The sequence below is a fragment of the Apium graveolens genome, chromosome 10 (genome assembly GCF_009905375.1).
Source record: "Apium graveolens cultivar Ventura chromosome 10, ASM990537v1, whole genome shotgun sequence".
NCBI lineage: Eukaryota > Viridiplantae > Streptophyta > Magnoliopsida > Apiales > Apiaceae > Apium > Apium graveolens.
Genome location: NC_133656.1, coordinates 60,214,724 through 60,234,888, shown reverse-complemented (window position 1 = coordinate 60,234,888; position 20,165 = coordinate 60,214,724).

The following is a 20,165-nucleotide window of genomic DNA, read 5'->3' as shown; positions in this document are numbered from 1 at the left end:
GTAGCAAGAAAAACTTAATTAATACAAATTAAGTGAGTTTTGAAAATACTATGTTTGTTAATTTATTTCTATAAACACAACATCTCTGTAAAATCTAAACTGCTTTGTTCACCTAATATCCAAATAAATTTAAAAAGGCTAAATATCCAAGAAACACATTCACCCCCCTCTATGTTGCATTTAATTTCTAACAATTTGGTTAAAAACATTTCCCAAGATCAATTTTTAATTTTTGGAGGTGACTTTACTGGTCACATTGGTGCACATGGTGGATGGATATCGGGGAATTCATGGTGGTTTTGGTTTGGGGGTGACTTTAATAGGCAAATTGGTGCACATGTGGATAGATACTAGGGAGTTCATGGCGGTGTTTATTACCATTTTAGAAATGAAAATGGATTGACATTTTTGAAATTTGTGAGAGCTCATGAGTTAGAGATCGTGAACTCTTATTTTCCAAAGCGCGGCGATAATCTTGTTACAAAGAAGAACTTTGGGAGTGACGGAAAACAAGGAAAGGATCATAAAGAGTCTTGGTGGTGGAACACCGATGTCCAAATGGAAGTGCAGTTAAAGGAGTATTTTATGGAGTTATTATCAAGTCTAGAAGGGGCATAAATGCATATTAAAAGGGAGATATTTAAAGTAGCAAATAAAATGCTAAAAAGGCAATGCGGAAGCAAAAGCTAGCCGTATAAGACATGTATATGTGTCTAAACACTAAGGATATGGAAAATGAAATTTTTTAAACTTGTCAAAGCACATAATAGGAGCAGCCAATATATCAGTTCAGTTCGATATATTAAGAATGAGGGTGGCCATGTTTAATACATGAAAAGGAAATCAAAGCAAGTATCGTAAGGATATTTATATGGTGTTTATACAAGGATTATGTATAAGCTTAATCAATGCATAATTCTAGACATCCTCCATCACCGATAGGACTTGCTCTCCTCCCATGCTTGAAAATCTTACATACTCAATCCTAAAAAAATCACATCTTTCCTCCTGCTTTGGCGGTCGAACCTGAAGCCGCGGATGAGCAAATATGTTCATCTGCCCGATATCCAAGAATAAAATCAATTATTCAAGTCGGATTCACTCGAAATGTTGCAACAAATTACTTTCACTAACATATATCATAAACAAATTTTATTTTTATTGTATTGTTTTTCCCACGACCATTTATATTAGTGATATTTCTAATTAGAAAATTAAAATCAGTTCTCTTCCTTAAGAAAAAAGCGGAAAATAAAATTATGAAATAGCTAAATATCTTTAGGAAGAAAAACAAATACCTTTTTTTACAAGAGAAGAAAGACAAATACAAATACCAAATATTACTGCCTAGAATTTTTAAATATTTAAGAATATAAATTCATTTTACGGTGGGAAAATAAATTGATACCTTCCTGAACTATTGGGGTTTTATTGTCTAGGTCCCTTGACTAAAGATTCCGCACTTTGCGCCTTTAACGTTTCAAAAAATTTGATTTAAGTTCTTGACATCAAGTAGATTCTAACACCGCAGGTGACCATTTTACAATTTTTTGCAAATTTAGAAAGTAAAAATAAGAAATTTTGACACATTACCATAAGAAAAATCTATTAATTTATTATGAAGAGACTATCATTTCGAAATTGATATTTTCATATGTTATTATTTATAAATTCTAACGAGTTATTTATTATTTACGTTTATTTTAATATGTTTGAAAGTGATATTTCTATATTATTTTTTATAAAAGACTAAAAATTAAAATTTATGCAATATAGAAAATATTAAAATATAACATATATAGATATTTAGTAGCCTAAAACTCCTGCGATGCAGGATTGTTTCAAATAATTGTTATATATACTATTATTTTAGAATTTTATTAATTATGTTTGTTAAAAGAGTTAGTATATCTGAATAATTATAGCTAAATATTTCTTTTGTTACGACCGGTATTTGATTACTTATAATTGAGTTGTATTAAGATATTTGTGTGTAATTATCATAAACTTGCATTAATAGGTGTCAATTAAGTATTTATGTGACCAGTATAATAAAATATTATAAATCGATAAGCGAAGTGTTTTATCTGGAATTTTTGTGTGTAATTTTTTAAGGTATGATTAGTTGATGAGAATTACTTTTCAAAGTTATATTTTCTTTAAAATTATAAAAGTGATCTCATAAGATTTCTAAAATTCCAAGCTATTTTATGGTATGATTCTTGTAATTTATTGAGTTATATTTTTATTTATAAAAGTCATTCTTCTAAATGATATTTGGAAATATGAATAAAAATTTGTTGATTACTAAATTGCCCTTGCATGCATTAGATCACCCAAAAGGAGAGAGGGACACTAATGTCATTTCCAACCTCATTAACATCTTTTCTACTAGCCAATTTACTAGACTAGCCTTGGATGCATAATTTGGTTATTATGGTGGAAGGGTAACTTAGTACTTTCACACCCCTCTACCTAAATTAACATATGAAAACACATCAAATTGTCAAAGAAAATATTTTTTGAGATCAATTCACTCAACCAACTCACTTTCTTTTCTCTCCCTCATCTCTCTTCTTCTTCCTCTCGGCCGAAGCCAACACACACACACACACACACACCCACTCATTTTTCTTTCCATTTTTCAAGATCCTAGTTTAATTCCATCCCCCAACTCATGTTACATCAAATCCTATATATTTTATGTGGAGAATAGAGTGATTAATTGTTGCATGCCTAGTATACTTAGCAACTCAAGTGGAAGGTCTTGATTCTTATGAATTTAAGGTCCAAACCATGGGATATATTATTTTTGGAGAAGGTTATGGTTGATGAAGTGATTATACTCCTACCATTTCCCTCCTCACCATTCAACAATGGCTTTTAAGGAGCTGAATGGAACCAATTTTAGTTGCCTTGTTTACATTCAAAAGTTTTAGTGTAAAATCATAGTTTCAAAGCATATATCTTGATTTAAGATCTTGCATGTTAATGATATCTATAGTTTTAAGTCTTTCATGTTAGAATAAACTCTTGCATGCAATGTTTTGCTTAATATATGATGATATAAATGCTTGCATGTTAGTTTTAGGATGTGAACTAAAGGTGTTATTAGAGTACTTTTGAGTTTAAATGATTTCATGACTATATGTTCAAGTTTGTGAAGTTTTAGTCCTGGAATTGCTTTGAATGCTTTAGATAATGACTTGTTTTGCTAGATTAAAGTATGTAAAGTTGTTAAGTGGGCTGAATTCGTGGATATCATGATTTTTCTTGAGGTTAATATTCGAATATATGCATGATAAATTCGAAAATATGGTTATATATCATGCATGCTTAGTTGTGTTTATATACCATTGATTATTATGATTTTTAGAGTATGGAATGATCTCATTAATAGATAAGAGAATTAATAAGAGGGAGTGTGATATAGTTTTGGTGGTCCTTGTGGTGAAGTTGTTTTAGGTCGAATGGAATTAAGGAGTTAAGGGTAGCATAGTTCGGGTTTTGAGTTGAGATGTTGGTTGAAAGTTTGGAGTGTTTTGAGTGAGAATTAGTGAGTCCCTAGGAGGCCCAAGCTCTAGAATGATGGGAAATAGTATAATCTTGAGTTCAGTATCTATAGGTTGAGGAAATGATTTGGTTTTGATGGGTGCATTGGGGTAAAACCGAGAGCAACCCAAAACAGGGACAATTTTGGAGCTAGTGTCTTTAGGGTCCAATTTAAGTTGGTTTTGGGTAATTAAACAACGGGCCTTAACAGGTAAAGATGTAATGGAGTCTGGGGAAGGTTAGTAGGCCATTCGAACCTACCTTAGGGCAAGATTAAGGGGTTTTAAGTTGGGTAAAACAGGGCAGTTTGCAAAGTTGCAACTGCAGAATTGTATCAACTTCATAAGAAGCCATAGGTAAGCCCAAGTGAGGCCTTCGTGACAAACCAAGTTTGTGAGTTAGTTTTATGAGTTAAGCTTTAGGAAAAGTTAGAATTGTGGGAATGCACTAAGTGGAAAGGTTCATTTTTTCCAAGGCACACGAGGTGGTGCCAAATGGTGCACTCGGGAAGCTTGGGTTTGTGTGAGGTGTTTGTGAGTTAAATTAGGTAAGTCCTAGGTGTGACTTGAATTGTATAAGAAAGGAAAAGTTCAGTAGAAGAGAATATGCTGAGATTAGTGGATTGGACTAAGACACAAGTCCCTTTTATATTTATGTCATTAGGGTTAAAAGTTTCCTAGTGATCCCAACTAAAATTTGTCAGAACCCGGCGAGGTTCGGGATTACTTCGCGGCTGATCACCGATTGTAATTCGTAGCGTCTTAAACTGATTTTGAGCAATAATTGATTTTAAAAATGCTTTGACTTGAATAATGATTCCATCTACCCAACTTTGAATTGTGACTTGCTATATTGTTAATTTTTTTCTCATTTTATCACTTGCTGAGCATTTGGCTCACTTCTTGCTATTTATTCATGTTATTTTAGCTAGCAAGTATGGTTAGATTTAAGTAGACTTCTCATAAGTCTACCAATGGAGATGTCGAGGCTTATGTGAGAGATCAGGTAGTATAGCCAGCTTTTGTGTGAGGACCGGTAGATGTATAAAAGTTATAATAGTTGTTAGTGTTGGACTGTTCAAACACTAAAACTTTGCGATCTTGGATTATGTTGTAAACATCCGTTTGTAATAATTATATTTATCATTTGTTATCTTTTAGTTATATTTTCGGGCTGTGACAGGTTTTGGTATCAGAGCTAAAGTTTAGGGTCCCTGAACAGTCCAAATATGTTATAGGATATATATATATAGGAAATACGAGAGGGTAGGTAGATATTATTCGAGTAAGTTAAGTGGATTGTTAATTCTTGAGGTCCGGCTTTTATATATATATATGTTTATATATATATATATGTATATATATATATGTATATATATATGTATATATATGTATATATATATATTATTTTCAGCAAATGATGCATTCGTCCTCGTCCTCGGCGCCCTCCAATACTATTACTTTCTCCGTGCATGTTGATTTGAGGCTTCAGTTCGATAGGCTCCAAGGGAAGTACAACCGACTTATGGAGCGACCAGATGTAGCTTTTCAGGATGATACACGACTTATGGAGGAACCTAAGGCACAGTTGATTGCGATACTTGAGTCCTTGACGCAGTTTGTTAACACTAAGCTCGGGGAGATGCCGGCACACAACAAACGCACGCAGACAAACTCTAGGGCATCGTAAAGGTACTTCAGGGAGAGCAGTGGAATGAGATTCCAATAGCTCAAGGGGATAACGAGGAGACTTAGGAGGAAGACCATTAGGCCGAACTAGGAGCCAGATTCCTATTTCCTTTCCAGTTGGCTATCTTTTATGTTGTTGTATCTTTTGAATTATGTAGTTTTCTTATTCCCTTTAGAACTATGATGTTGTATTTTAAATTCAGACCTTATTCGGTTATGTTGTAAGCTGAACCCTATTTTCAATGATTATGCACTATCGTTTTGTTTCAGTTTTGCTTTCGTTTCTGTACCTACAATGGTACATCACCTTCATTTTTAATAATCAAAATATGAATTCATGTGATCACATTAACTTCGTAACACCCTAATCTTGAAATATCTGAATTATTCACAACTGTCTTGTTACATCTTCTATTTAAGAATCATGCCACCTAAAAAGACGAAGCAAACCAGTAATTTTACTACAACCATAATAGATCCCAATATCCTTCGAATATTGGAAACCATGCAACAATAAACCAATGCAATAACTTAGCAACAACAAATCTTCAACCATAATTCCAACAACAACAATTTCGAATCCCAGAGAATCATGATCAACACCAATATCAACCAGATCCACCAGTGCCTCCTCAACCAGTTGTGACTTTTAAATACTTTCAGAATATGAACCCTCCTATTTTTATGATACCACTGATCTAGTTGTAGCTAACACATGGATAAGAAAGATGGAATGAGTGTTTGAGTTAGTTCAACTAGGAGAAGAACAGAAGACAATATATGCTATTTATTTCCTAAAAGGAGAAGTTATCTATTGGTGGGATTAAGTTCGAGCTTTGGAGGAAACTCAAACGATTGCTTGGGAGCGATTCAAGGAACTATTTCTGGAGAAGTATTATCCTAAGTATATGCAGAATCAAATGGAGATAAAATTTCTGGAATTGAAGCAAGGAAGTATGACTGTCTTGGAATATGAGAAGAAGTTTACGGAGTTGTCGAGATATGTGACGAAGTATGTGAATACTGAGGAAGAGAAGGCCAAGAGGTTTCAATAGGGCCTTGAGTATTAGATTCGAGATAGAGTGTCGATGTTTGAGATTAGTACTTATACAGGGGTAATGTAGAAAATAGCTTTGATTGAGAGTAACGGAGTGCAATCCCGGAAGGATAGAGATAACAAGAAAAGGAAGGTGTCTTTCCGTGGAGATAGATCAGGATCCGGGAATCCGCAAGATAGGGATATGAAGAGGATTGAGTTCCACAAGAGTGAGAATTCTCAAAGGAAAGGAGAGATGAATAAAAGGAAAGATAACCAAGGGAGTTATCAGCATCATCAGGGCCAAATAAAGGAGAATAGGCCACCAAGGGTTGAATGCAAGCATTGTGGAAAGAAGCATCCAGGATTGTGCAACAAGATTAATATGACATGTTATCGGTGCAATCAAAAGGTCCATTTGGCTAATGAATGTAAAGCTCAGAAGGCGGGAGTTACATGCTATAAGTGTGGGAAGCTAGGACACATGGCTAGAGAGTGCAAATCGGAAGGACCAATCTGGAGTATGATGAGCGTAGCAACCACCAGTTCGACTGTACCAGCTGAGGTATTGGATTTACCTCCACCATCTGAAACAATTCCAAAAGCGACATCAAGAACTTTTGACTAGAAGATGAAGGATGCAGTTCAGAACTCAGAAGAGATAGCAGGTAAACTTTCAGTGAATTATATTGAAGCAAAGGTATTGATTGATTTAGGAGCTACAAGATCTTTTATATCTGAAACTTTTTTTGATAGACTAGAATGTGATAGAAGGTCTATGAGTGAAGTAATGAATGTTGTAATTGCTAATCAGGAGAAGATACCCGTAATTCAATTCTGCCCAAAGTGTGAGATTGATATCTCCGGGAAAAAGTTCCTAGTTGACTTGATACTTTTCAAGTTAAGAGAATTTGATATAATATTTGGAATGGATTGGTTAGGAAAGAATAATGCTCAGATAGATTGTAGATCTAAAAAGGTTTATTTAAGAGCGGAAAGTGGAGAAAAGGTGATATTTAGAGGTCAGAGGCAAGGACAATTATTTCTTACAGTTGTTCAAGCTAAAAAGTTGCTTATGAAAGGTTGTGAAACATTTCTAGCCTATGTAGTGGTTACAAAGAAGGAAGTTTCCAGCTTAGAAGAGATCCCACTGGTTAAGGAGTTTTCGGACGTGTTTCCAGAACAGTTTCCAGGACTACCTTGCTCCAGGAGCAGAACCAGTTTTGAAGGCACCATATAGGATGACACCAGTAGAGATGAACGATGAAAGAGTTAGCGAGTCAGCTACAAGAACTTTTGGATAAAGGACTAATAAGGCCAAGTAAAGAAGAATGATGGAAACATGAAACTGTGTATAGATTATCGGGAGTTGAATAAGTTGACGATTAAGAACCGATATCTATTAACAAGGACATATAATTTATTTGATCAATTAAAAAGAGATAATTGTTTCTCCAATATTGATTTGAGGTCAGGATACCATTAGTTAAAGATCGAACCATAAGATATTCCGAAGAAGGCATTTAGAACAAAATACAGACATTATGAGTTTTTAGTAATGCCCTTTGGATTAACGAACGCCCCTGCAACTTTTATGGATCTATGAATCGAGATATAAAAAATACCTGGACAAATTTATTGTGGTTTTCATTGATGACATTTTGATATACTCCACGTCAGAAGAAGAGCATGAGCAACATTTATGGATAGCATCGGAAACTCTCATACAAGAGAAGTTTCACGCGAAACTTTCAAAGTGTGAGTTTTGGTTAAGAGAAGCCCAATTTCTAGGGCATGTAATTGGGAGTGAAGGAATTCGGGTAGATCCCATAAAGATTGAGGCGGTCATGAGTTGGGAAAGACCAAGGACGCCTACAGAAGTGAGAAATTTTCTAGGATTGGCATGATACCATAGAAGATTCATAAAATATTTCTCAAAGATTTCCACGCCATTGACTAAGTTGACAAGGAAGAACCAGAATATTGAATGGAATGCAGAATGTGAAGGAAGTTTCCAAGAGCTAAAACAGAAGTTAGTTACCGCTACGGTGTTAGTAATACTAGATGACAAAGTAAAATTTGTGATATTTAGTAATTCTTCACATAAAGGATTGGGTTGTGTGCTAATGTAACACAATAAGGTGATTGCATATGCATCAAGATAGCTTAAACCTCATGAACTGAAGTATCCTACGCACGATTTGGAGTTAGCAGCCATTATATTTGTGCTCAAGATACGGAGATACTACTTATATGGAGAAATATGCAAAATTTACACGGACCATAAGAGTCTAAAGTATATATTTACTTAAAAGGAACTCAACATGAGATAACGGAGATAGTTAGAACTGATAAAGGATTACGATTGCTCGATACACTATCACCCGGGAAAAGCAAATACGGTAGCCGATACTTTGAGTAGAAAGGAGAAGTTGAATATAATGACAAGGTCAAATGAATTGTTTAAGGAAATTGAGGAGTTTCAACTAGAACTTTGTATTAGCGGAGGAATGGAGGAAATGTGTCAAGCTATTACCTTCCATCCAGAATTGTTGGAGAAAATAAGGAGATGTCAGGAAGAGGCACTGAACAAGGAGAATAATCAACTAACATGAGAAGAATTATGCATGCAAAAGGATGACCAAGATGTATGTAGATTTTCATCAAGAATTTGGATTCCTCAGGTGACCGAACTAAAGAACGAGATATTGCAAGAGGCGCACAACTCAAGATTTTCAATTCATCCAGTAAGCACGAAGATGTACAAGGATTTGAAGAAGAAATTCTGGTGGCCAAATATGAAAAGGGAAATTGCAGAATAGGTCACCAAGTGTTATAATTGTCAAAGAGTGAAAGCGGAACATCAGAGACCTAGTGGTTTACGCCTTTAAAGGTTCCATAATGGAAGTAGGAGAATATTTCCATGAATTTCATAGTAGGATTTCCATGAACAAGATCCAGACACGATGCTATATGGGTTATAGTTGATCACCTAATGAACTCTTTGTTGTACAAGTTGGTTCACTTATACGTGCGCGGAATTGTATTACGTCACGGCCTACCTGTATCAATAGTTTTGGATTGAGACCCGCAATTTAATTCAAGGTTTTGGAGATAATTTCAAGAAAGTCTTGGCACAAAGCTGAATATGAACACGGCGTATCATCCACAGACAGATGATCAAAGCAAGCGACTATTCAAACAATCGAAGACATGTTACATAGTTGTGCCATCGATTTTGTAGGAAGTTGGGACGATCATCTACCGCTTGTAGAGTTCTCTTACATCAATAGTCACCATTCCAGTATTGGTATGCCAACATACAAAGCTCTATACGGAAGAAAGTGTAGATCGCCAATAAGTTGGGACGAAGTTGGAGAAGGAAAGATTCTCGGCCCAGAAATAGTTCAACATATGAAAGAAATGGTCAAATTGATCCAGAAGAGATTTCTTGCTGCTCAAGATAGGAAAGGGAAGTATGCAAACCCAGCTTGAAAAGACGTGAATTTCCAAGTAGGCGAAGTGATATTGTTAAAAGTATCACCATGAAAAAATTTGACCAGATCTGGGAAGAAAGGAAAATTAGCACCGCGATACATCGGTCCCTTTGAAACTTTGGGTCAAGTGAGGAAAGTTGCTTACGAGCTAGTTTTTCCGCACAATATCAGCATGTTCATAATATATTCCATGTTTCATTACTCAAAAAGTATAACCTAGATGTCAAGCATGTGATAGAGTTTGAGCCAATAGAAATTCAAGCAGATTTCTCTTATAGAGAGGAACCTGTCAAGATACCCGACTGGCAAGAAAAGAGTCTTAGGAATTAATCAATAATATTAGTAAAAGTATTTTGGAGTAATCCCAAGGTTGAGGAATCAACGTGGGAGTTAGAATCTTATATGCTGATGCAATATCCTCATTTGTTCTCCAAGATTCTGAGGACATAATCCTTTAAGGGGGAGAGGATGTTACGACCAGTATTTGATTACTTGTAATTGAGTTGTATTAAGATATTTGTGTGTAATTATTATAAACTTGCATAAATAAGTGTCAATTAAGTGTCTATGTGACCAGTATAACAGAATATTATAAATCGATAAGCGAAGTGTTTTATCTGGATTTTTGTGTGTGATTTTTCAAGATATTATTAGTTCATGAGAATTACTTTTCAAAATTATATTTTCTTTAAAATTATAAAAGTGATCTCATAAGATTTCTAAAATTTCAAGCTATTTCATGGTATGATTCTTGTAATTTATGGAATTATATTTTTATTTATAAAATCCATTCTTTTAAATGATATTTGGAAATGTGAATAAAAGTTTGTTAATTACTAAATTGCCCTTGCATGCATTTGATCATCCAAAAGGACAGAGGGGCACTAATGTCATTTCTAACCCCACTAACATCTTTTCTACTAGCCAATTTACTAGACTAGCCTTGCAACATAATTTGGTTATTATGGTGGAAGGGTAACTTAGTACTTTCTCACCCCACTACCTAAATCAACACATAAAAACACATCAAATTGTTAAAGGAAATCATTTTGGAGATCAATTAACTCAACCAACTCACTTTCTTTTCTCTCACTCCTCGCTCTTCTTCTTCCTCTCGGCCAAAGCCAACACACACGCACACTTGCACTCATTTTTCATTCCATTTCTAAATATCCTAGTGTAATTCCATCCTCCAACTCATTTCCAATCAAATCCTATATGTTTTGTGTGGAGAATAGGGTGATTAAGTGTTGCATGCCTAGTATACTTAGCAACTCAAGTGGAAGGCCTTGATTTTTATGAATTTAAGGTCCAAACCATGGGATATATTATTTTTGGAGAAGGTTATGGTTGGTGAAGTGATTATACTCCCACCATTTCCCTCCTCACCATTCAGCAATGGCTTTTAAATAGCCGAATGGAACCAATTTTAGTTGCCTAGTTTATATTCAAAAGTTTTATTGTAAAAATCATATTTCAAAGCATATATCTTGATTTAAGCTCTTCCATGTCAATGATCTCTATAGTTTTAAGTCTTTTATGTTAGCATAAACTCTTGCAGGTCATCTTTTGCTTAATATATGATGATATAAAGGCTTGCATGTTTGTTTTAGGATGTGAACTAAAGGTGTTAGTAGAGTACTTTCGAGTTTAAATGATTTCATGACTATAAGTTCAAGTTTGTGAAGTTTTAGTCTTGGAATTACTTTGCATGCTATAGATAATGACTTTTTTATAGATTAAAGTATGTTAAGTGAGCTTAATTCGTGGATATCATGATTTTTCTTGAGGTTAATATTCGAATATATGCATGATAAATTCGAAAATGTGGTTAAATGTCATGCATGTTTAGTTATGTTTATATACCATTGATTATTATAATTTTTGGAGTATGGAATGATCTCATCAATAGATAATAGGATGAATAATAGGGAGTGTGATTTAGTTTTGGTGTTCCTGTTGGTGAAGTTGTTTTAGGTCGAATGGAATTAAGGAGTTAAGGGTAGCATAATTCGGGTTTTGAGTTGAGATGTTGGTAAAACGTTTGGAGTGTTTTGAGTGAGCATTAGTGAGGGGATAGAGGTTCAAGCTCCAGAATGTTGGGACATATTATAATCTTGAGTTTAGTAGCCACAGGTTGAGGAAATTCTTTGGTTTTGATGGGTGCATTGGTGTAAAATTAAGAGCAACCCAAAAAAGGGACAGTTCTGGAGTTAGTGTGTTTAGGTTCAATTTAAGTTGGTTTTGGGTAATTAAATGACGGGAGTTTATATCTAAATATGTAATGGAGTCTAGGGAAGGTTAGTAAGCCATTCGAACCAACCTTCGGGCAAGATTAAAGGGTTTTAAGTTGGGTAAAAGAGGGTTGTTTACAAAGTTGCAACTGCAGAATTGTATCAACTTCATAGGAAGCCATAGGTATGCCCAAGTGAGGCATTAGTGTCAAACCAAGTTTGGGATTTGTTTTATGAGTTAAGAGTCAGAAAAAGTCAAAATTTAGTGAATTCACTAAGTGGAAAGGTTCATTTTTGCCAAGGCACAAGAGGTGGTGCCGAATGGTGCACTTGGGAAGGTTAGATTTGTGTGAGGTGTTTGTGAGTTCAATTAGGTAAGGCCTAGGTGTAAATTGAATTGTATAAGATAGTTAAAGGTTAGTAGAAGAGAATGTGCTAAGAATAATTAAGATAATTGGATTTATAGTACTTTGGAATTTCAAAGTTTGGTGATTAGGAATAAGAAATAGGAAGGATCGAGTGATCAAGGGTAGAGTGTCTCGAGATCATTCGATACTTATATAATTATGTGAATTATATGCCATGATGCCATGCGACTACTTGAAATGATACATGATTCCGTGCACTAAGTGATTATGTGATAGAAATGCATGATAATAAGTGGACTCGTGTTAGTAATACTTATGTGTTGCATTAGAGTCGAGTAGTATATAAGAGTCCTTCGAGTTGTGTATAGAACCTTTAGTAATGAGGTTATATTATATGTGTTGGTTCAAGAGAACATAGAGGAAATAATCTTGCCATCAAAGTCGAGTTGGGGAGCTCATGGTTGCTTTTGTGTTAGTTAAGATCGTTAGGAGAGGCAAGTCTCTCAACCTCATCATTCGTGATTTTAATTTATTTTCATAAGGAAATATTGATACTTGTCAATACTTTTAATCTCCGTATACAAGTATCTTACCTTCACTTATCGTTCAAGTGATGTTTTCTTTAAACTCTATTATTCAAGTATCTCAACCCTATCGTTCATGGTTTCAATTTTATTCTCACAAGGAAATGTTTATACTTACCAATACTTTCAAGTTATCGTATGCAACTATTTTGCCTTAACCTATTGATTGTTTTTATACTTCTTTCAATACTTTCTTCCTTAGTCATTGAACCTTATGATATCTTGCTTATGATCTTAAACTTGTGAAATATGCGATATTCCCATAATTAACCATTCCTACTTTTGAATCATTGATCTTTCATCCTTGATGACACCACTAGTAAGAAGATAGTTCAATTCTGACAAAAATCTCGTAACTCTAATCCTTGATTTATGATTGTAATTCTATTGCCTAGAATCCCTTGGAATTGGAATAATTGGTACCCTTACTGAGAATCTTTGAAATTTCTCTCTAGCATAAGTTTTATAAAAATTGCTTAAAAGAGATTTTCAAACAAAGGAAATGTTTTTATGAGATTAGTGGATTGGACTAAGACACAAGTCCCTTTCACATTTATGTCATCTATATTATCTTAACGGATACTATTGCCCATATTGTGACGGACCCACTAATACTAACTAGAAATAATAGTAATAGAGATAAACAAAGCACTAAAGGACTACATCTAGTTAATTAATATTACAGAACCATAAATTCCATGTCCCCGAATCCACAAGTAAGAGTTTGAACAACATCTAAACAACTAATAATATAAAAGTCTAATATCCAAGGTCAAATACATCTACCAATTTTAAATTACCAAAATTTCTCTAAACCTTAGGGAACAACCAGTTCCCTACCTGCTCCAACATCTGACGGTAGGCATACCCTGAACCACCACAATTCTTACGCGCGGTCTGCTTGAAACGAGGCATCTTCGGGCTTAACTGAAGTGATAACATCAATAACAAATTTAATGAGCAAAACGCTCAGCAAGCGAATAATAGGGTACAATAGTTCATCATATGCTCAATAAAACAATAACAGAAGGTAAATCAATAATATAAATTTGTCAAGTAAAGTTCAAGATTTTAACAAGTGAATGGAATTGAAATCACACAGCGCTATGAGCAATGAGGGGTGATCAGCCCACATCAAAGCTCCGAACCACACAACAAGTGATTCATAACCATTGACGATCCTCGGCACATATTGGCCATATAAAACTATCAGGCTCCCTGCTACTGAGGTTTTAAAACTTTAATAGTGACTAGCGCCTCAGTCTTATCATATCATTCAATTCCTTTTTAATAACTCGTTTCAATTTAAAGGGGTTCTTGATCAAGGATAATATAACAAGGGAAATAACAAAGTTCGAATGAGAGGATGATAATAGTGTTTGGGTTTCCAAAGGAAATGAATCTAATGTATGAGGGTTTTAGGTTCTACTGGATATATTAAAGAACTATTTGCAGGGGGTATTCACAGAGATACGAAGTAATATGTGAGGAAAAAGGGGTCAATTCAAGTATGGAAGCGATTAACCAAGTTCAAGATCCAATTATTGAATGAAGTCAGGGACTAATCAATGTTATTAAATGATAGTCATATATTCACAGGGTGTTCAATCACAAGAAACGGAATTATAAAGATAAGTTGAGAGTTTACTTGCATAAATAACTATGAAAGAGGGTCACTTGCCTGAACTACGCTTACAGAGTACTTGAATGGGATCGTCTAGGGGCTTCTTTCATGGCCTCCTACTTGAACCTATAATAAATAGTATCCTCGTCAAAACTCTTGCTAAGTAACCTTTCGCGTATATTATATATATACACACATACATGTATTTATATATATATATATATATACTTAAAACACTTTAGTTCAAGTAATATATGCTTCACATAATTCACATAATACATAGCAAGAAAAGGCATGGAAATAGTACACTTAGATCCTAATCACTCAAGCAATTATCCTTTTAAGAAATAATTAACAAGACCATTACTCTTAATCCTCCCTATTCAGTAAGGCACACTTGTGCCTCAACTCACAAGACTCACATAACTAATGCATATTCTAAACTCTTTCCGGATGCATGCCTCGGCACCACTTGTGTGCCTCGACACAAATATACTTTTCTACCTTGGGCCTTTACTTAATTATGATTTCTACAGACTCTTATGACATAATGAAACTCCCAAACTTGACTTGACATCAAGGCCTGTTAGGGCAAAATCACGCGCTAATAATACACGCAAGTATACGCGTTTGCAAGTAATATAGAATACTTTCTAGTTCGTTCCCACAGAGACTCAGACTAATTATGTTCAATTAAACTCACTCACCAATGTATGATTATTCCTCAATGTTAAGACAATAACACTTAGAATTGATTAACTAATTATTAACTACAATTAACTACTACAATTAAGCACTTAATTGACACTTCAAATTAACAATATTAAAACACTCATGAGATCACAACTTCATTACTACTTCCTTCAATAGTCATTGTTATTACTCTTAGCATGCAACAATGATGATATTAATCGAATAACACGAAACTGATAAAAGCCAACTTTCATTGTACTAATACCATTCTACCAAACATCCACAATTAAGATAGAAATTGAATAGGCATCAATTATGTTGAGTCCCTACATGTCTACAGAAATTGACAACATAACGATTTAAGAACAAGTTATTCCTTTTGATTACAAAGGGCGAATAAAATGGTTAGAGTTACCCACTAATCATGCATACTCGTACATGAACCTATGCTAGCATGGCAAGTTCTAAATCTCAAGATCCATCGTCGCTTCGCAAGAGATTAACACCTTATCTTATATGTTCCCGATGCACATAAGACGAATAAGCACAACCAATACTAGATATCATACAATCATCACACACTAAGGTATTAAACAACTAACTAAAGAATTCCATACTAAATCCGTTACGACCCCATGATCACGATTAGCCCATGATAGCACTCATCGTCATCATGGGTTCATATGAAAGCATGATAAATAAACACAAGAGAATAATAACTAAACTAATTATATTGAACCAGAGTACGTCACAAGAGTAAATAGGTTCAAAGTAAAGAAAACTAGCATCCAACGTTATAACGAAATAAGAATCATAAGAAAATATGCTTCCTCTTTGTTGCGGTGTGCTAAAACGGTCTTCTTCCTTATCTCCTTCGCTCCTTGATTAATACTATGATCCAACCTTCTTGAAACGTCTCTGAAATCTACTTATATAGGAGTCCCATAAAACCCAGATTACTCAGAAGTTGGAAGATAAACAGAAATAAAAGTCTAAAATAATTATTCTGAATTTACGACCCTGCGTGGCCGCTCAGCATAGCTGAGCGGACGCTCAGATCCCTTCTGGAAAAATGGTCTGATTTGCTCCGTTTCTTCGCTGTAATCTGCTCCTCTCTTCCCACTTACAATGCTGAACATATGCCAAGGCGTATTATTGATGAATTCTCCCCCGAAATGCAACTAATACCCTGAAATGCACAAACACTAGAGAAACGCATCAAATACACAAAATACTTGATTTCAAGACACCAATTCAAGTTATTATAAGACGTTCTAAGTGGTATAAAAGGCCACTTATCACACCCCCAAACTTAAATCGATGCTTGTCCTCAAGCGTCACAGACTCAAAAACAAAATAAAAACATGCATGAATGCAATCTATATGAAATGCATGGATCCCCCTTACTACGACCAAACCAGCCAACTCACGACATCTCAACAAATGCAATTAGGCGAATAAAGATCAATCGAATCATACAAACTAACATACAACCAGAAATGTGGTGTGTGCAGATGCTGAACAGATATACTTCGCAACTAGATTAATTATCATGACTCAACTATCATCAAGGCAATCGCATGATTATACAAAGAATAAAAATTCTAGGCACAAAGTGACTTATAACACTTCAAGACTCCTGGAGCTTATTACGGAATCATGCTTTTATTTATAACAACAATGCTTATTTGACCGTGCAATGAGTGAAGTCCACAAAAGACTTATACAATGGTATCCATGTAGCGAGCGTTTGGTTAACGGATCCCAGACTATAAAAGCCTTAGGTCACTAGGCACAAAGTCCCCTAAGAACTTAATAACTCGAATACCAAAGAGCCCACTCGTGATCAATTATGCATTAACTCTTTATTTTTTTATTTTTTTATTTTTTTTAAAATTTCTGAGCAAGTGCGTTTCGCTCCATCTTGCTCAACCCTAGACTACTCGCATAAATATACGAGCCGGCTACTAGCCCTTTGACGTCTAGCCACAATTAGCAACGAATTCCATTTTTTACTCCACTTTTTCTTTTCATGCCTTTTATCACTAAGAACCAATTATAAAATTCTAAGCATAATAAATAGATTAACCTCGAAAACTATCAAACCATAACAACAATCTAGTCCTTAAGCATTCTCTAAGACTTAGTGAAAATACAAGTGTTTCTAGCATGCATATCAACCTACACGACTCAACATCACTTTAACGCTATCACTACACTCGCGTCAATATCACGAATCAATTGGTAAATCAGTGCAAAAGGGATCATGGTAAATGCATGAGCTACATGTCATGATAAATAAAGCTATAAATAATAATAAAAAAACTATATGGCATAAATTATGCAATTATATGAACTAAACTATCATGAATATGCAGCTATATGACACACACACAAAATATTTCTTAACTACCACCCTCAAACTTAAAATCTTCACCGTCCCCAGTGAAGGTAGTAGAAAGGAACACAGGGTATACCTACTCGGAGAGATCATCATCATCACCCTCAGAGGGTGGTGTATCAGGAGGCGGGTATGCAGAGTCCTCACCAAAAACTGGCCACTGGATGTCAGCTCCAAGGCCTCGAAAAGCAGTCCCTAGTGCAAGGGTGAGCTCCTGAGCAAACCTGCTCTGCGTCTCGTACATAGCATCCATCCTCCGTGACAGCCTCCTATACTGAGCATCAGCCATCCCAGCACCCTCCTGAGCTCTAGAAGAACCAGCCTCATCACGCCTTGGCCTCGCCATGGTAGCACCTCGTGTTGGACGCCCTCCTGGAAGATGATAACCCAGCCCATGCTCCTCGGGCTCACCACCGGTCCACTCCTGCGTCGCATGCAGAGTCCCGGAATCAATAGGAACGGCCAGCAACTGCAACTGCTCATGAGACGGCCCCTGAACTCCAATCGCTCGGCAAAGCTTGGTAACCATAGATGCATAAGGGATGTTCATGTGCTTAGCTCCCCTCAAAAACTTCAAAATTCCTTGGTAGATGAACTAACCAAGGTCTACATAGTACTCCTCATTCAAAATTCCCCACAACAACTGCGCTCTCTCAACTGTGACCTTATGTGCATGTGAAGTAGGCAAAATATTAGCACAAATAAAAGCATTCCATACACGGGCATACTTATTCATAGCGATCGCCGGAAAGTGACGATACTCATTAGTTCCAGTCTTGAAGGTCCAAACTGTGCCCGGCCTGCAGAGAGTAGCACAAATCAAATCCAAGTCAAAATCGTCAGCAGTCTTCTCATTCCAGTTCTCCTCCGTGGGCTTCCTCTGTCTCTGCCCAATCACACGGCGAATGGCCGCAGGGTGATAATCCACCGTCATCCCCCGGACCATAGAATACCCATTCTTCTCAGCCTTCGCGTTCGCATAGAACTCGCGAACCACACTCATCGGCACTGCTTCAGGCGACTCACAAAAAGCTATCCACCCCTTCTCAGCAATCATAGGTAACAACTCACTATCCCTCCCCGATGGTAAAAATCCCCTCTCCTTCAAAATTGGCTTCCCCAGAAGCCTAGTGTACTCCTCCTCAGTAGCCCTATCATTCAAACGAGGCCTCGCAGCAGTACCCCTCGAGGAATCAGCAGTAGGGACAGTGCTGATGCTATCGATAGTCCTTGCTCTCTTGGGTGCCATCGAAACTGAGTAAAAGTGCTTGAGATTTATGATTTTGTGTTTGGGAGAGAATTTAAGTGTTGAAAGTGTATGGGAGATATATGGGATAGGTGTATGTATATATAGGGTATGAATTAGGGTAGAATTTGATTAGGAGTGGGGTTAAGGGTTAAAATCATGGGATAATGGGGAAATAGGTCGTGGGTTTATGGGCTGTGTTTTTTGTTTTTATTTTTCTGATTTTTTTGGTTTTTAATTGAATATAAAAAAATTTCTCCCAGTCGGCCCCTGAGCGGTCGCTCAGCAGAGCTGAGCGGGCGCTCAACTTGCTGAGCGGTCGCTCAACTTGCTGAGCGGGCGCTCAGGGGGCTTCTGGAATTTTTTTTCCAGGCTCCATTTTTCTGATTTTTTTGGCTTTGAATAGGTTATTAACTTCTAAGGGTTCCTGTAACAACAAATCATGGGTTGCCTCCCACGAAGCGCTTCTTTTTCGTCATTAGCTTGACGTTGCGTACCTTCCTCAAGTTGACAATAAAACGGCACTAACCCCTTCCCGGTTTGCCGTGTCCCCATAGTAGTGCTTTAAATGCTGACCTTTAACCTTGAAAGCTTGGTCCGGATCATTCTCAAAAATCTCCACCGCTCCATGTGGAAACACAGTTTTGACATAAAAGGTCCAAACCACCTTGATTTCAACTTCCCAGGAAAAAGTCGGAGACGATAGTTGAATAAGAAAACATGTTTCCCCGGCATAAATAACTTAGGATGTAGCTTCCTATCGTGCCACCTTTTCACCCTTTCCTTGTATATTTTGTTGTTCTCGTACGCTTGGAGTCGAAATTTATCAAGTTCATTAAGCTGAAGCATTCGCTTCTTTCCAGCTGCATCTAGATCCAGGTTCAACTTCTTCAACGCCCAATAGGCCTTATGCTCAAGCTCCGCAGGTAAATGACATCCCTTACCATACACAAGTTGAAACGGGGACATCCCAAGTGGAGTTTTGTATGTTGTTCTGTAAGCCCAAATAGCTTCATCAAGCTTTAAAGACCAATCCTTCCTCGACGGACAAACAACCTTCTCTAAGATGCGTTTGATCTCTCTGTTAGACACTTCCACTTGACCATTTGTTTGCGGATGATAGGAAGTAGTAACTCGATGATTCACATTGTAGCGCTGCATCATAGAAGTGAACTTACGGTTGCAGAAATGCGACCCTTCATCACTTATGATTAATCGTGGCGTTCCAAACCTTGTGAAAAT